General features: G+C 58.6%; 1 protein-coding gene across 1 annotated transcript in view; it reads right to left on the minus strand.

Annotated features, from left to right (window-relative positions):
- The window catches only part of TMEM179 (transmembrane protein 179), a 43400-nt gene extending 42352 nt beyond the window's left edge, over positions 1 to 1048 (minus strand). Inside the window, exon 1 of the mRNA XM_078054286.1 lies at positions 873 to 1048. The gene's annotated coding sequence lies outside the window, so the exon portion shown is untranslated. The remainder of the gene's footprint in view (positions 1 to 872) is intronic.
- Between the last annotated feature and the right edge of the window lie 17238 nt (positions 1049 to 18286).

Here is an 18286-nt window from a genome sequence, read left to right on the forward strand (position 1 = left end):
CTTGCCATTGCCCCCCACAGACTGGGCCTGCAGGAAGAGAAGCAGAACCCTCCCCAGAGCCGGGCGTTCTGCTGAGCCCTGCCAGGACATTGCACGTCCCCTCCCCGCCCTGCCCTGGGCTCAGGTTCTAGTCTTTTCCTGCTCTGCAGGTGAGACTCCGGGAGGAAGACCACTGAGCAGCCAGTGGGAGCCTCCAGGCCTCAGATCAGAGCCTGCTCTGCGCAGATCCTGTTGAGGAGGGAGGCAGGGGCGAGGGCTGTGGCCTTCGGGTGACCAGGGCCCCAGGCAGGGGGACAGCAGAGGCCTGTCCCACAGTGGAAAGTGCCCTTCCCAGAGGCGGATCCTACGTGTTCAGGGCATCCTGGGGACAGGAGGATGGAGAGGGCACCCGGGACCAGAAGAAGGGCCTGGCCTCAGTCCGGTCCAGCGGCCCCAACACCACAGACTAAACGCCTAGACACAGACATTCCTTTCTCACAGTTCCGGACGTCCCAAGTGTGAGGTCAAGCTGCAGGCAGATCCCGGCTCCCTCTTACGAGAGCACAGACTCCACGTAGGGGCCCCACCCTCCAGGCCCATCTAACCCTGACCACCCCCAAGGGCCCACCCCCAAAGCCATCGCATGGGGCGTAGGGCCTCCACGTGTGACTCTGGGGGACACACACGTTCAGGCCACGACAGGCCTCGAACACCCTGCTGCCTCCCCATGGGAGCCAGGTCAACGCAGCAGAGACAGGTCCGAGCCTCGCTTCAGAAAATCCCTCTCCAGAGAAGACAAGGGGGTGCATCTCCGCGGCCACAGCCTAGTGCGGCTGACCCCACACCGGAGTCACCAGCCAGACCCCAAGGCCTGAGCTTTACTGCCCACCGACCTCTGTCCTCCAGCCTTCCGGAAGCTCTTCTTCCCAGCTCGTCTCTGAACTCAGGCAGAGGACCCGAGGGCATTCCTGATGGAAAGAGAAACCACCCCTTGGGCAGGGACGTGCGCTGGGCAGAGGAGCTCAGCGGCGCAGACCGCCCAGCCCGGTGTGAGCTCACTCCGACGCACGCCTGTGCACACGCACCACGCAGCGGCCCACGGAGCGACCCCCGGTTACCTCCTTTAATACCGACACCTCCGCCCGAGGAGGAACACAAGCCTCGTTTATGTAACGCGCAACCTAAGTCTGGGCGTGTCTCCCTAAAGCGCATGCGCGACGTTAGGCCCGCCTCCACCCCCGATGACAGGCCCCTTCCTGAGGATTCATCCTGACCCTAAATAAAAGGAGTCCACCCACCCCTGCTCGGGAGTCACGGCTTTGGCACTTAGTCCCCGTGATCCCTGTACTCGCTGCAAATGCAGTTTCCTTCTGGGACCACTCACCTGGTGGGGTCTCTGTCGGTGACTCACCAAGGAGCGAACTCACGTTGGTCCCCTTACACCTGCACCACCCACCCTGCCTCTGCTGGGGGCACAGGGTCTGGGGGCTTGCTGGGCGCCCCTCCGTGAGCCCCCAGGCCTGTGAGATGACCTGCCCGCAGGACAGCGCACACAGAGCCCGGGCTCCCCCTCTCCCCGGGTGATTCCGGGTGATCCCGGGCTGCCCCCCGGTCACCCAGGACCGCTCCCCGCCCCACACACCCCCTCCCTCTGCCCCCTGGCCCTCACTGCTGCCCCAGTCCCACCCCCAGCGCCCGGCTCCCCATGCAAATTGTCCACAGTCAAAGAACAGGAAAAGACACTGATTCTCCCGTTCGGCTTCGAACGGCGCTGGTGCCCTGAATAAAGGGGGGGTCACCAGAACCCAACAGCGTGCCTCCGCCTCCCTCCACGTCCCAGCTACACACGCGGCTCACACTCTGACATCCCTGAAGCAGGAATCACGAGTTCATCTGCTGGTGGTTGGGCTCCTGGCAGAGCTTCTAAAGCCCCTGGGCTCCCAGCGGGCAGGGCTGTCTTTGCTATTCAGGAGGCCTCGGACCACATCTGAGCTCCTGGGAGGGGCTAACCGCCAGAGAGACCACGCAGGGCAGGGGCGGCCACAGAGGGGAGGGCTGGGGACAGCGATCCACTCCATCATGACCACATAATAGGACCCCGAGAAAAGCTGGACACCAGGTCTTGGGCTCGTGCCCAAGGTGAACACAGGAATGTTCTGGGCGAATGGTGTCCCAGAGTCAACAGGGACAGGCCACGAAGCTCAGGCCTCGAACGCGTGTCTGCTCACTGGGCCGCTCCTGATCTGTGTCCTTTCTATGAACACTTCCATCCCGAGTGCCCGGCCCTCCTGGGCTCTGTGAGTCTGTCTATTGAATTATTGCACCGGGGGATGGGCGGCCACAGGAACCCCGGGTTTGTAGCCAGACAGAGTGCAGTGACTCAGCGTCCCTAACACGTGTCTGAGGTGGGGGCAGTGCCGGTGGGGACCGTGCCCCTTCACCAGCAGGGTCAGGACAGAACTGAGCTCAGTACCCCAGGCAGGGTAGGACAGAACACAGGACGATCGGTGTCTCCCAGTGGACACAGCACTTCCCATCCCAGGCCGTGGGCAGCGGCATGGGAGGGCCAGTTCACCTGCACGCACAGCCCCACACGTTCCCCGTGGCCGGGACAGCCTGGACCGTGAGCCAACAAGACGCCAAAAGGCCATTTGAGGAAGAAGTGTGTCCGGATGCCTCCCCCTGACGTGCTCTGGAACAAGGAGGAAAGCGCCAGCATCCACGACCAGACGGGTGTTAGCAGCTGGGAAGGGAACCCGGAGCCACGTTGCCACGTCTCCAAAGCGCACTCCCCACGCTCCTGATGGCACAGGGAACAAGTCTGTGCAGAAAACAAGGACAGGGATGAGTCACGTCCAGGAATGACGCAGGGGAGTCCTTCCTGACAGTGAGGGCACTTAGGGACCGCCTGACTCATCTATTTTGCTTTTATTTTGGGTTTTACGTATGCATCGAGGGCACTATGAAGAAATTCTATGATTAAAGAAGTCTAAAAAAAAAGTCTCAAGAATCCCCGGATGAACGTGAAACAGAACTTCTGCACTGTGAAGCTCTATGTCAGTTTTGTAGGCAGCATTTCGTCTCTCTTAGAGGTACATGAAATAATGGTGCACCTTAAGATCAACGGCATTCCACAAAACGTGGGTAAAAATGGGAATAACGCACAGTCCAGAGAAAGGCTCTCCCCGGATCCGTCCATTGCTGTGGCTCACGGGGTCCCCTAAAAGGACTAAAAGGGCAAAACACCCCCAGGAGAGTGTCTCCACAGACACAGCAAGGGACTGGATAAAGTTCAACACCTACTTATAATTTCTGGAAACTCAGACAACATCCTTCACTTGATAAAGTCTATTTCCCAAAAAAAAAAAAAAACCCTTGAAATACCAGACTTGAGAGAGAAATCCAAGACACGGTCTCTTCGAGAGCCGCAGGAAGTCAGGATGTCCCTTGTCACCCTGGTTAACATAATTCTGGAAGCACCAGAAACGCACCGCGAAGTAAGGCGCGTGAGGCTGGAAGGCGCTGCTCGTGGCTGATGTGACCGAATGAACCAACTACTGGAACTAATGAGACTTACACGATAAACTGAGAGCCTGACCGTGCCGGCAAAAATCACCCAGAAAATAAGATCGCGCTCACAGCAGCCCCTGGGGCCACGGAGCCGCTGGGAACTCAATCACCCGGAACTCGGGTGCCACCACCAGACGTGCGTGACTCGGCATGGACTGTTGTCCCCACCTCGCAAATCGCGGTTCCAGCAGGCTTTTTAAAGAAACTTGGCAATCTGGTTGTAAAGTCACGGAGGAAGGATGAAGGCCCGGGAGCAGGGGTGCCGATTGCGGAACGAGCAAGAGACGAGGCTGGCTGCCCCAGCGTGAAGACAGACCGTGACGGCTACACACGCCATCAGCCACGGGCCGCGTGGTGCCGACCACAGAGCAAGCTGGCCCTGCACAGGCCTGGGGACACGCAGGCTCCTAAAGGGAAAGTGGGGCCGCAGGGCCGGCTCGTTGCACGGGAGGTGCATCTGCATTCCCACATTACGCCCTATAAAAAGCCCACTCCAGATGGACCGGAGGCAGAAACGTAAAGGAAAATGTGAGAGCAGCCGTGGGGGCTGGCCCGGCATGTGGGGAAGGGTTCCAGCAACCCACAGAACACAGACCCGCGGGCAGCTCACCAGCCAGCCGGAGAAATGCCCTTGAACCGCACAGCTGCAACTCCCGCCCCCCGCCTGGCCCAACCGATGGGGTCCGCAAGGACACGGGCAGAGAGGACCATGGCCCGTCGCTGGAGGTCACGCAGCATCACCACGTGAGAGCGAGGACACGTGTGTCCCGTGGCCCAGGGGCCCTGGAAAGCCTCAGCCATCTAGAAGAGCAGAGCCAGGAGGGTCCTCACCCCCCAGACTTATAAATGGCAGGGCATTATGGGCCCCCACTATGGTTAGTGCAGTCCGGGGCCTGCCAGATGGAGCCCTAGGCAGACGCGGCTGAAGGTGAACACACACAGAGCCCCTCCCCCGCCTGTGGACGGGGCCCAACCTGGGGCTGGGGAGGGGACACAGAGAAGGATATGTTGCGTGGACAGGCTGCTGGAGCGTGGGCACTGAGGACCGCCAGTGACCACCCCACCGAACCAACACCCAAAACCCAACAAGGACCGACAAGACAGCCCAGACTGGAGGACAGCAGAGGGCAGGCCGAGACCCCCACCACCTGCCCATGGGAGGCCCCTGCCAATCCCTGAGGTCAGCCTACTTCACCTCTTCTGCCAGACCCTCACCCATGGCCTCTGCCAAGTAAATCACACTGGAGTGTACATGACTGATAGATTCCTCGGGGGAACAGCTCACGGTGTGGAGTTTGCACCCGGCACAAGAGCCCTGACCATGGGGACTTGGCCACCTCCTGACCGGTCCCAGGGACCACTCTGGGCCGCTGAGCCCCACGGGCAGGGGCAGGCCAGGTGCTGGCGGGGGCCTCCGCTGCTTCCAGCCCCCAGGCCCTCCCCGGAGACCCCGCTCCCCACCCCACCACCAGCCCCAGCTTCAAACAGGTTCCTGGAGGGGGAGGAGAAGCAACCTCCTTCATATAAATGTTTAATTGGGAATTAATATTTATGAGGCTCTTGAATGACGGGGCCGAGGGCTTAATAAATATTAACAAGGGATGAGTCTCTCCCCCACCTCGCGTTAATACCTCTGTTTGTGCAGCATCCATTATTCACGAGGCCCTCCTCCTGGGCTCCCGGGGGCGGGACCACGGGAGGAGGCCACCGGAGGAGGCCACAGACCGGCCGGCGCTCCGCGGGCGGGGTGCGCACTGACCGCGCGGCTGCCCATGGGCGCGCCCCTCGTCAGCACCACGGAAGCCACGTCTCAGCCCCGCCCCCAGCTCCACGCGGGCTGCCGCGGAGATGCTGCCTCCCCCAGGAAGCCCTCCCGGCCTGCGCGGAGGAGCAGCGCCGGCCCTGCTCCCTCGGGCTGACTGTGCTCCTCCCCACAGGCCCTCATCCGTGGGCCGGAGAGCCAGGCCCGCACCCCGCGGCTGGGTGGCCCGCCCCAGCCGGTCGGAGCGCCCTAGAGCCCCGGGTTTTCCGACTGGAAGCGGCCGGTGAAGTTGGGGGGTGGTCCCCGAGGCCGGGGCGGTGGGTGGAGCTCGGGCGCCCTCGCGTGGCCAGTTTGGGCACGACCTCGCGCGAGGACGCGAGTGGAGACTAGGGGGTCGCGCCCAGAGCTGAAGTAGACCCGCAGGGCCGCCACGGGGCGCTGACCGCGTGACCTGCCCCGGCTTCCCTCCCTGACCCTGCTCAGGGACCCCCTCCTCCAGCTGCCCGCGGATGCCCCTGCCGGGACGGGATGGAGCCCAGAACCTCTGCCTCCACGCCCACCAATGGAGCCCACCCCCGCAGCCTGCAGCCCCGGCCCTACCTCCCTCCCTGCACACGCTTCTGTGGGTCACTGTGCCTGGGGGTTCACTCCCATCATCCCTGGGGCGCCAGACCCTCTGGGGAGTCTCACCAAGGGCAGCATCCCCCAGGCCTGGTCCCTGGGCTTGTGGTCCCCCTCACCCCAGGGCACATGGGTCTGTGGACTCCCATGGGAGATGCAGGACAGAGCCCCACCCCTGGCCCCTGTGCCCACCCCATCCCTCCAGCCACCCCCACTTCCCGTGGGCCACCAGCGCCTGAGAGGAGGAGGCAGGGAGACAGCCCCTCCAGAATGGGGGCACAGACAGACCTTGCAGGCTTGCTGGCTCAGGTGGGGGCTGGGGCCTGGCAAAGGCAGCTCCCCCAGGCGGGCCAGCACCAGTCCTGCCCTCATCCCACTCATCCTGCGCCCTGACTCCCAGGGCCGCCTCCCCGGTCCACCCACCATCTCCTGTTCCCTGGATCCCCCTTGGTGCTCACCTGCCCCCTCGTGCAACACAGACCGCCAGAGGGGTCGTCCTGAAGGCCAGCTCGACCCTGGCACCACCCCGCTTAAAACCCACCTCTGCCTTGCTGTTCTCTAGAGAGAGCTAAGCCCACCCTGCCCTGCCCAGCCTCGCCCCTACTGCCCCCTGCACCCCTCTGACTGCTCCTCAAAGCAAGCTCACCTCCGGCCTCAGAGCTTCCTGCCGTGCTGTTCCCTGCCTGGAACCGGCTTCTCCCTCCCTTCACCTGGGTTTCCCTTGCTTCAGTTTAGAGCTGAGTCACCTCCTCCCGCAGGGGAGGTCCCAGGGGAGGCGGGGCCCTCTCTCCTCCCTGTCGTGGTCATTAGTGGAGTCCAGTGAGCTGGGACGTTTGGGCCGTGGGGCATAGGAGAAAGTGCTTTGGGCAGCCGGGCTCCCGGTGGAGGGTGGAGCCCCGGCGGGCAAGGTGACGCTTCCGGCCCAGGCCCCGTGCCGTCCAGATGGTGACGCACACGGGCGTCTGCCACGACCCAAACCCTGTGTGCGGCCACGGGCCAGACCTTGATTCTGGGAGGGCAGGAAAGACCCCACGGGGCAGCCGCACCGGTGATGCGCTGGTTGTGCTGTTAGCGATAAATCCTGACCAATCTAGTCCTTTACTTCCTAATATCAATGTACAACTGAGAACCCGGCTCGTCGGGGAAGGGCAGCAGGACGGAAGCGAGGAAATGCACGAGGCAGGAAGCAGAAGGAAAGCTGGAAAGGCCACTGCGGGCCGTGCAGCAAACACGGCTGCCCCGGGAAAGGAACAATTTTGGAACCCGGGAGAGCTCCCAGGAATCAGAGACGCGGTCGGCGGCAAAGCTCCCCAGGAAGGACCTCGGGGCAGAACAGCCAGAGAAAGCTCCGTGAGCAGCCTGGACGATGCACTGACGTCCATCTCCGCCTGAGCCGTCAGGTCAGAGGCGGGCGCGGAGATGGGCGGCAGGCGCTGTGCCTTTCCCCCTGCCCAGCTCCCACTCTAGAGGCTAAGAACATCAGCAGTTCATTCTCCCAGTCTCCCCGGAAGCAAGGGTTGCCCCATGAAGGCAAAATATCTGCTGAGGGGCTCCTGGGCAAGAACTTTGCTCTCCTGTGAAAGAGGAAAGGCTGGTGAGGAATCTCCCACACCTCACGGGCATCCCCTGCTTCCTGCCTTTAAACACAGTGTGCATGAACCTGATGGCTGGAGCTCTGGCAGCCAACTTGTGGTCGAGAGGCAACAAGTCCACACACTTAGGATGGCAGGACAGGAGGAAGATTCGAAAGCCGTGGTCCCCATGATCAAGCCACTGAACCCACTCTGGGACCCCCGTCCTTCGGCTTCTTGATAAATAAGTGGCAAATATCCACAAAGTAATAAGGCAAATGTCCATATGGTTTAGGCCACTTACGCTCGCGGCTTGTTACCTGTAGCTGAACAGACTGCTCCGGAAAGGGTCAGATACGATGTAGCAGGAGCACGTCCAGGAGCTATGCAACAGATGCCCTAGGAGGACAAAACGGGGAAAGAAATGTTGTGAAAACCAGTTTTCCTTATAGGAAGATTCAATCCCAAGATCGCCCCACAGCTCGGTGACCACACTTAACGAGCTTGTACTGAGTACGGGGAATATTCCAGAAGAGGAGATTTCAGGGGTCCTAGATGTAACTAGGGCCTGACCATAGTCATCACTTCCTGTGTAACATGCATCGCGTCATCATGCTGCCCACCTTACCTGTATATAATTTTATTTTAAAATAAAATGCATTTTAACCTTCAAATAAAAACGCTTAACTAAAAAGAGAGACATTTTCCTGATCTGAACAAAGACTTGAGGTCTTGTCGTAATGACCACCCATCAGGCAGGAACGACAGTTGAAAGAAGCGAGAGGTCACATGCCCAGCACGTGCAGGTGACAATTCGGAACTCCAGAGTTGAAAGGGACGGACGTCAGGGAGTAGCTGTCTCCTTCGTAGACAGTGGAGTGCCATCCGCCAAAGGGAAGTAGCTTTCAGAGGAGAACTTTGGGGCCTAGAGCTCTAGGCCCCAGCCGGCCGCCGTTCAGACGTGAAGGGGAAACGGAGTTGTCCTCCGACCTCTCCGGGAAAGCGAAACCACTCAAGTGTAGACAGCAGCCAATACAGAAGGTAAACTGAAGAAAGGGGGGAAATGGAAATCAAGAAATGATGATGAACAAAGGAACCATAAAACATAAACTCTTCTTTTTTTTTTCCTAAAGGTTATTTTTTTTTCAAAGATTTTATTTATTGAGAGAGAGCGAGCACAAGCAGGGGGAGCAGCAGAGGGAGAAGCAGATTCCCCACCGAGCAGGAGCCTGACGCGGGGTTCGATCCCAGGACCCCGGGATCATGACCTGAGCCGAAGGCAGACGCTTCACCATCTGAGCCACCCAGGCGCCCCCAACATAAACTAGTCTTAATAATTACCAGCCACACTATCATAAGGCCCTAACGTGATTGCTGAGAAATGATTTCTCAAAAGGTAAAAAGCATTCACAGCAGCTAGAAACTAAAATTCTGGAAGAAGTCAACCAAACAGAAGAGATGAGAATGCAGAACACATGCTAAGTGCCCTCGCGCTCAGGGCGAGGAAGGAGACACAGTTAATCTGCAATGCGGATCGGAAACAGGCTGCTTTTATTTTTAAAATATAGGGCTAACCATGAATAAAATACACATGGAACGTCGACCTTCCCAACAGGCCAGGTGTCCTTCCTGACTCTACCACTCACCCGCCCCGTGACCTTGGGAACTCCCTTCATTTCTGCAAGCCTGGGAACAGGAATGTGTACCCACAGGATGGGCACCAGGAAGAGATGCACCCGGTGGGCACTCGCCAGAGTGTCGGGGGCAGATGGTGGGGCCCAGGGAGCCCCAGGCACAGATCAGATAGCCACACTAAGACCAAGCACGCAGTCAGCACAATAAATGTAAATGCAGTAAATTCCCCAGGAAAAGACAAAAGCTCTCGACCATGGATTGTTTGGTAAGTCCAGCTGTGTTGTTCACAAGGGACACACCAAACACAAAATGACACAGGTTGAATATATTATGACGAACAGAGATATACCAGGTGAGTCTTTTTTTTCTTAAAGAAGGTAGAACCAGTGGCAATATTATGATCAGACAAGGTAGATTTCAAGGCCAGAGCACTCAATGAAACGAAGGGAGCCCTTTATTTGGATAAAGAAGGCCCTCTACCCCGTCGGCTAGCCCTGGAGGAGGCCGGCCTCTAAGGAGACGGGAAGCCCTCTGTGACCCTTCGAACGGAGCATCCCTGCGCCTGCACGCGCCACGGTGAACTCCTTCTCAGAAGGGCGGGGTCTGCAAAGCCAGGCCAGGCATCTCAGATCATAGAGACAAGCTGGGTGGGGCCACGGGCCTGATTGCAAGCAGGACCTATACGTAGAGTAGAAGAGGTTCTCTGGAGAATCCTCCGATACGGGTGTGTGTGTGTGTGTGTGTGTAGAATGATTTATAACGGACTGGCCCGCGCAGTTTCAGAGGATGATAGCCCCAAGATCGGCAGTCAGCAAGCTGGAGGTCCAGCAGAGCCGACAGTGAGGTTCCAGGCTGCGTCCAAGTGCAAAGGCAGGAGAAGACCTATGTGCCAGATCAAAGACAGGCAGGCAGAGGGAGTATTTCCTCTTACCCTTTGCGTTTTATTCGGTCCTTCAGCTGCTTGAGGGAGGCCCACCACGTGGGGAGGCCATCTGCGTTACTCAGCCTCCCAATCCCATCAGAATCAGCTGCATACCCACAATACCCCGACCCCACAGCCCAGTCACATCAAACTAACCATCACATGTAGCCAGCCTGCCATCCGTCCCAGAATACAGCTGGGGTCAGCTCGGTAGGAGCTGAGCTCCTGGCATCTCATCCTGGTGCCCGTGATCCCTCTGAGTGACCAGGAGGCCTGGCTTCCCATCACAGCTGTGGCCGATGGGTCTCTCCTCACAAGGTCCGAGCCACCTGGCAGATACTGCCCAGTCCGAGAGGCTCCCGAGGCCCAGCCCACAGCAGCGCCTCCCAGGGACGCCCCACAGCCACCTGTGCCGGCTCGGTGGGGACACGTCAACCTGGTGTGGCCGCAGCGAGCTCTACAGTCATCAGATCAAGAGTCCCAGCTCCATGCGACTCGGGAGCCGAGCCCAAGAAGTCCCGGCTGATGACGTCCCAGGCCTGAGCCTTCTTTTCTCCGCCCGCCCAGCGGCTCCCAGGTGGGGCCAGGGGACAGCAGGGGTCGGAAGGAGGGGCCCCCATGTCGGCTCAGCCATCACTCCATGCTTCGTGCTTCCTGGTCTCCGAGTTTCCGTCGGCTGGTATGAGTCTGGGGTGGTTGACTTAGTTTCCCAGGAGCCTTCGGGAGCCAGACCCCAGTCTTGCAGGAAATTAAATTTGGAAATTAGGTACCAAGGTTGGCAGAGAGCATAGCGGAGCCCCAGCAGAGCCGGACGGACACGTCCACGGAGCCCGCATCACAGTTATTACCCTTTTGCTCCCAAACATATGGAGAAAAGCTGCCAGCGACCCAGGGAGACCTCGCCCGCACAGCAATCACAGCGGGTGATGAAGACCTTGTGCAGCGACTGCCAGCTCAAGACGAGTGAAGGAAAAGAGGATATTAGCAGAAGGATTACGCACCGTAGATTAGTAGGTGTACACGCCTCGGCATTCAACAAAGAGAGTGCATTCCTTTGAAACACCAAACAAAAAAGGGCACGTTGGGAACCCCCAGACACCTGGGTGGGTTCCGCCCCGGGGAGGGGCGCGGGCAGCCCTCCCTGACCTCGCGCGGGGAGCACGGGGCCAGCAACAGATGCGGCTGTGGTAACCTTGTAACCTCCTGCCCGCTCGTGCGCCCGCCGGCCCTGCCCGTCCAGGCTGGGTGGTCCCGCTGCCGCGGGGGCGGGGGAGGGGGACCTCGCGGTCGCCTGCCCCTGTGACCCGGAGGTTAAAGGCCGTGAGGCATTCACAGACGGCGCAGCTGCCGCGGCTCGTGCCACGCGCGGCCCACGCGGTCTTCCGAGTTGAAGGGGAACCGTCCCATCACAGGCCCTGGATGCATTTGGTGACGCGGGCACACATGCCAGAGACCACGACGTAGCCAAAGCCACAACCGGTAGCCGTAAGCAGTTCTGGCGGAAGTAAGGAAGTGCGAGTCTACGTAGACGGAACACGAGACCCACGCCAGGCGCCGGGCCCCCACCCCGAATGGCATTCGAGCGACACCGGTTCCTGAGCTGTCTGGCTTTTCACAGGGAGCACGAGACTTCTAACCCGCGGAGGAGCAGAGACAGGCTTCCCGTGCTGCGAGTCCACCCCAATCTCCACAGCCCGGGGGCCGGGCCACCTCGCTGTCCCCCGCACACGGGGCCAGGGCCCGGGGCAGTAGGTCCTCAAGGTCAGGGCTCCTTCCACAGGCCGCTCCCAGCACCACGCTCCGAGTGGACCACCCACGCGGGGCCCACACCGCTCGCCCGTCCCCACCAGCTCTCCGTCCCTCAGGCGCCTCGCTTCTGAACGCGTTTCAAAAGAAACTGCGCACATCTGCCCGCCCCTGAAAGCTCTCCAGCAGACAGACGGTTAACTGCCTGGAGTTCCAGATTCGCTTACGGGTCTCTTTGTCCTTTTGAGGAAAGATGTGCGGATTACTCAGCCACAGAAGGGAAAGCAGCACCATCCACGATCCACGTGGCAGGATGGCCCTTGAAAACACGATACTCAGTGACCGAAGCCAGTCATAAAGGATCACCTGCTATGTGACCCCGTTCATAGGAAATGTCCAGAATAGGGAAATCTGAAGAGACAGCAGCTCAAGAGTGCGGGGGCTGGGGCACCAGGGGCCAGGGTGACGCCTCATCTACGGGGACCTCCTGCGTAAGCCGCCCCAGCCGCGATACAGAACAGCACCGTCACTCCAGAACGTTCGTTCGCGCCACGCGGGGTAAACCCTCGCCCCCGCCCCCAGGGGCAGATGCTGATGCCATCTTTCGACGCCTGTCCTAGAACTCCGCTTCAGAGCACTCACGCGGCACGTGAGTGGCTTTCCTCAGCACATTTCTGAGATTCACCCCCGTTGTCCCACGTGCCAGAAGTTAACGTCCACATTTTGAAAGTAAGTCTTGGATCAGTCTTCTAAATATATCTAACAAGGGGCGCCTGGGTGGCTCAGTCGTTAAGCGTCTGCCTTCGGCTCAGGTCATGATCCCAGGGTCCTGGGATCGAGTCCTGTGTCGGGCTCCCTGCTCCGCGGGAAGCCTGCTTCTCCCTCTCCCACTCCCTCTGCTTGTGTTCCCTCTCTCGCTGTGTCTCTCTCTGTCAAATAAATAAATAAAATTTAAAAAAAAATAAAAAATAAAAATAAATATATCTAACAAAATCCAAATATCTCGACGGAATGCCCACCACCACCAAATTAAGAAAGACAATTATTTAACGGGCATAAATTTTTTTCTCCTTTGCCGTGGGGTGTCGTCCCCCTCCCCACAGGTGAAGCGCGCGTGTGACCTGCAACGGCGCGTCGTGCTTTTTCTTCTGTTCCTCAGAAGGCTCTTCATGATCTTCAGATTCAGTTATGGCTGCAATTACTAGCTCACAAAACCACAGATTGAGAAACAATTTATATTATGCGTTTTGATAAAAAGGTTTTCGACAGCAAAAGTATATCTTAATTGGAAATGCATCTCTGGAGGGAATGGGTGGGGGTTTTCCCTTGTAATCCCTGTGCCCACAATGAATATTATTTACTGTGAAAAAAAAGCAGTGTTCAGAGCCAAACTTCTCCCACTTTGGGTTTCAAAGATGCTGACTCTAAGCACCTTTGTTCGCCTAAGTACACTGGGGACAAAAGGCGTTTTGCTTCCGCGATTACAAGCAGCACATTGATTTCGTTACCAGAGAGGATGGAGGCGGCCAGCTCATCTACAGGCCCACGGGCTGGCCTTGGCGTCACCCTCCGGCACAGAGGCGGGCCGGGGAGAAGCTGCCCCTCCATCGCGGGCGCCTGGGCAAGGCGGGACCTGGACCTCACTCCCCCAAAACTGCGTGCCCCTGCTGGGTCCTCAGAGATCTCTGGGGACCTACCCCCATTCCCGCCGGCCCTGATTTGGGACCACCGGTCAGCGAAGACAAATGAGGGTAATGCCGCCTTTCGCCACCAGAGGGCGCGCCTCACCCCCCCAAAAGGACGTGGGCGGGGGGGTGAGCGGCAGGTGGTTCCCTGCACCTGCCATAGAGGGCTCCCTGCACCTACAGAAGGCCCAGGTTTCACTGCACCTGCAGGGATGGCGGAGGGTCCCTGGGAGCCCCATCCTGGGCCCCAGCTCAGCCCCGCTCCTCTGCCAGCTCCCCATCCCCTAGTTGAGGGGCTTGGCTGTAGGCACTGGCCAGCCCCTTCCCCTTTCACTGGCCCCCACCCTGGGGCAGAGGCACTGGGTCAGGGAGGACTGGGAACGTGATGATGCCATGCAGCTCCGGCACAATGTGAAGGCGCCCCTACTGGGTGGACCCCCCACCCCCACAAAGGCGGCGGGGGGGCCCTTCTGCAACCCAGGCTTGGCCAAAAAGGTCCTGAAGGTGGCTGGGGGTCAGGGACACCTGTTCTCTCTTCTGGCCCTCTGCAGAGCACCTGCGCCCAAGCTCCAGGGAAGGTGGTCCTGTGCCCCTTCAGGGAATGACTGGGCTGCCCAGAGCGGTGGAGGGAGGACCTGTGCCCGGTGGTCACCTAGAGCCAGGCCCGACCCAGCCAGCCGCAAGCCATGTGACCTGCCTGTGGGGGTGTGCTTGGCATGTTCTGAGTCCCCTTGGGCACCCCCAGCCCTCCCACCTCAGGCTGACAGACGAAGCCTCAGCCTCAAAGCCCAGAAAGAACAGGGCAAGCGTGGGGGTCCTAGAGCCCCAGGCTGAAGCCCCAGCCACCCCGTGCAGCCCTGGGGCCATCAGGTGGCATGGGCTGCTCAGGCCAGGGCAGGTGTCCCCTGTTCCCTACACGTGGCAGGTCTGGCCTCCCCGGCCCTCACCTCCGGGCCTTCTCCCTCAGGGCCCAGCTCATCCCAGAGCTGCCTCACCTCCTGGGCCTCAGCTCTCCCCTCTGCAGAGCAGGGGCATTGACGGCTCCTGGCTGGAAAAACGGTCTGTGCACTCAAAGTGACCTCATGTGCCAGCACATAGTAGGTGCTCAGGAGGGGATGTTTCCCCTGCCCTGCCCGCCCCTGCACGAGCCCAGGACACCGTGCGGCAGGGCCACCAGCACTGTTGGCTGCCCTGACACTCAGAGACTGTTGGCAGTCGCCTGACCAGACTGGACCCCACACAGCATGGACTCCCCGATGGGGGCAAAGGCCTCACTTAGTGGTCTGTGGGGACCGCAGGACCCCGAGGACTCCCTCCAGCCCCTGAGACTGTGCAAAACGGGCCCAGAGTCCCTTCCTTCCTGGCCGGGTTGGGGGACTGACAAAGCAGTGTCTCCAGCAGGACCGCGGGGACTCCTTAGGAAGGGCCTGGCCTGGAAATCAGACCTATCTGGGAGTTGGGGGGGCTCCAGGTGGGAGGGGCCCAGGGACCGGCTGGGGACTGGGAGTGGTGACGGGGCAGAGCTCACTTGGGCAAGAGAGGGAGCTTCTGATGAGCCGCAGGGCCGGGAAGGAGCTCCCCATCACGGGCATGTGAGCAGAGCTGGGCAGGCAGAGAAGCAGCAGAGGGACCCCGGACCTGGATGGGGCCTACCCAAACCCCCAAACGCCCCTTCTGGCCCAGAGTGGAGGCTTCCTTGTCCCCAGGGGCCTCTCCCAGTTGTCCCGTGACCTTGACCATTGGAGCATCCCTCAGGACGGGTACCCAGCTCCCCCTCCAGTAGACACCAGCCTCCCCCTCTCTCCCTGCCTCCCGGGAGTACAGGTGCCTGTCGTCAGTGCCCTAACTCAAAGTGGGCACCTCCCTTGCCCTGCCTGCTCCTCTGGGAGACCACTGTGCGGCATTATGCTGTGCTCTGTGGTACCGTGTGATGCCAAGTGGTGCTCACGGGGACCAGAGACGGAATCCCTACAGCTCCCCAGAGCTCCGCGGCGTCTCCTGGCCCATGGGCTCAGTGCCCTCCACCCACACACACCGTGGCTCCATCCACCTGGATGGCCGTTTTCTAGGATTTCTCATAGATCTTTTAAGGCCTAAGAGTCCCAGGATCTAAGAATCTTACAAACCAATTGTCAGTGTGAGCCCTTCTGTGTCAGTTTCCCTGAGTATGTGATATGTCATTTCAATACATAGGTTTCAGATCTTTTTGTGCTGGGTAAGTTGTCTTGGATTTTAGTTTTTAGTGTCTGCCCTATTCCAATGCTTTGGGGTTTTCCCCCAGGAAGTCCTATTATATGTATGTTGGCTCCTTTTCTTTCTTTTTTAAACACCTCGATTGAGATATAATTTACATATTATAAAATTCACCTGTTTCAAAAGTGCAATTCGATGGTTTTTAGTGTCTCTACAAAGTTGTGCAACAAAACCATAACCTTAATCTACTCTCAGGACACTTCATCTTCATTGCCCCAGAAAGAAACCTCACACCTATTAGCAGTTCCAGCCCTGGCACCCCGAATCTGCCATCTGTGTCTACCGATTTCCCTACTCTGGACACTTCATATAAATGGAATGTACAATACGTGGCCTTGTTTGACAGGCTTCTCCTACCTAGCATAGTGGGGTTTTTAACCCTTTTTTAAGATTTTATTTATTTATTTAATTGAGAGAGAAAGAGCGCATGGGGGGGAGGAGCAGGGGGAGAGGGAGAGAGAATCTCAAGCAGACTCCCCGCCGAGCACAGAGTCCAACGCGGGGCTCGATCCCACAACCCTGAGAGCATGACTTGAGCTGAAATCGAAAGTCGGAGGCTTGGCCAACGGCACGTTGTGTTTGTAGCCCCCACTCATGCCGGACCATATTCATTCCTGTTCATAGTTGAACATCGTCCATTATACAAGCATTCCATATTTTGTTATCGGGTGATGCATATCTGGGTGGCTTCTCCTTTTTGGTTATTGTGAATCATGCTGCTATTAATGTGCATGTACAAGCTTTTGTGTGGACGTAGTTTTCAGTTCTCTCGGGTGTGTGCCAAAGGGTGCAAGTGCTGGGCGCTGGGAAGCTTCATGATCCATGGTTCGGGGGACCACCAGACTGTTTTCCCAAGAGGCCGCACCCTGTCCCGTCCCCAGCAGCAGGGCCCATGGATCCAGCCTCGCGTCCATGCCAACACGGCTGCTCACTTTCAGTGTCACCATCCTAGGGCTTGAAGTGATACATCTCCTGGCAGGTTCCACCTGCCTTCCCAAGTGTTGAGCATGTGCATCTGTGCGAATCGGTCCCTCGCATCGCTTCTCTCGGAGAAACGTCCACCCGATCTCCTTGACTTGTTCTGGATTTGCCATTTTCTGTTGAATCCTCTTCTTGGGTTTGTACACTTGCTTCTATCGTTCTCAAAATATTTACTTTTGTGTTTACCCACCTTGTGTCCCCTCTGGTTTCATCTTAATTTCCAAAATAATTTCCAGTTAATCTCTAACTCTGATAGGTCTCGTTTCTTACTGTCTTTAAGCTTTGTCGTGAAGTGGAGCCAACCTCCAGGAGGGCCTGTGTGTCCTCAGTGCCCAGTGTTCCCGCCCCTGTGTGTTCCCACCCACGTCAGATCAGGCTCCCCGGGGCGCACCGCTGCACGTGGGGGATGTCGCACTGTTGATTTCTGGGGCGAGGTCATAAACTGGATTGCAGCCTCCCCTAGATTTCTAGGACACTTGCACGGGGGGAGCCAGCCGCCATGCGGTGAGGATGCTCGAGGGGCGCGCACGGAGGGGCACGCCCACCACAGCTTGCCCTCCGTGCGAATGGTCACCTTGGAGACAGACCTTGAGCCCCAGTCACACCTTCAGATGACAGCAAGCCAAGCAACATCAGAGCCCAAGTGGAAGCCGAGCGGAGCTCGCAGGGAGCGTGTCAGATAGTAACTAATTGTTGTTTTACGCCACTAAGTGCAGCCTTCAGTAACTGATCAGGCACTTCCCCTGCCCCAGGGGGCTCCCCAGGGCATCTCCACTTGGTCCCCCGTGTCTTTCAGCTTCTCTCCTCCATCTTCAGTCTCATCTTGCTGTGGTTTCCTCTGCCCTTCCGGGGCTCCCTCTGCCCCTACAGCTTGCCCCTGGCTCAGCCGTCCCCGTCCTGCTATTTGTCGTCTACCATCATGCTTGCCAAACCTAATGCTTCCCCTAGGTTCCTTTTCTTGTGATTTTTTCTGGCTTGTTAATTTTTTGAAGGATTTTTATTTATTTATTTGAGCGAGAGCTCGAGAGCGCACAAGCGGGGAGAGGGGCAGAGGAAGAAGCAGACTTCCTGCCGAGCAGGGAGCTCGACGTGGGCCCGATCCCAGGACCCTGGGATCACCACCTGAGCCGAAGGCAGCCGCTCAACCGACTCAGCCCCCCAGGCGCCCCTTCTTGCTTCTTACTGATAACGTACTCCTTTATCTACTTAAATAGATCTCACCCATTTGCCGTATTTGATTTTATGTCCTCGTGCCTATTTACACTCTTGGTCCATCGTTCCGCGATGGGGCTTCACACCCTCTGCCTTGGAAGTGGCTGTCTTTCGTCCTCGGGGCTGTGGTCCGGGAGCCTCGGGCTACTCTGGCCTGAGAATGCGTGTCTGGCTCCCGCGAGCTGCCCGGCCTTGTCCTATTTCCTCGGAGCCCGAGGAGGACGGGCGATGCGCCCCCGCCTCTGTGATACAGAGACCGGTAACAAGAAATACGCGTTTGCTCTACATCCTGTTTGTGGCTCACAGTTCCTCAAACCCTAGGGAGTTTCTAAGTGAGGAGGGCCATTAA

The sequence above is a fragment of the Halichoerus grypus genome, chromosome 8 (assembly GCF_964656455.1).
Source record: "Halichoerus grypus chromosome 8, mHalGry1.hap1.1, whole genome shotgun sequence".
NCBI lineage: Eukaryota > Metazoa > Chordata > Mammalia > Carnivora > Phocidae > Halichoerus > Halichoerus grypus.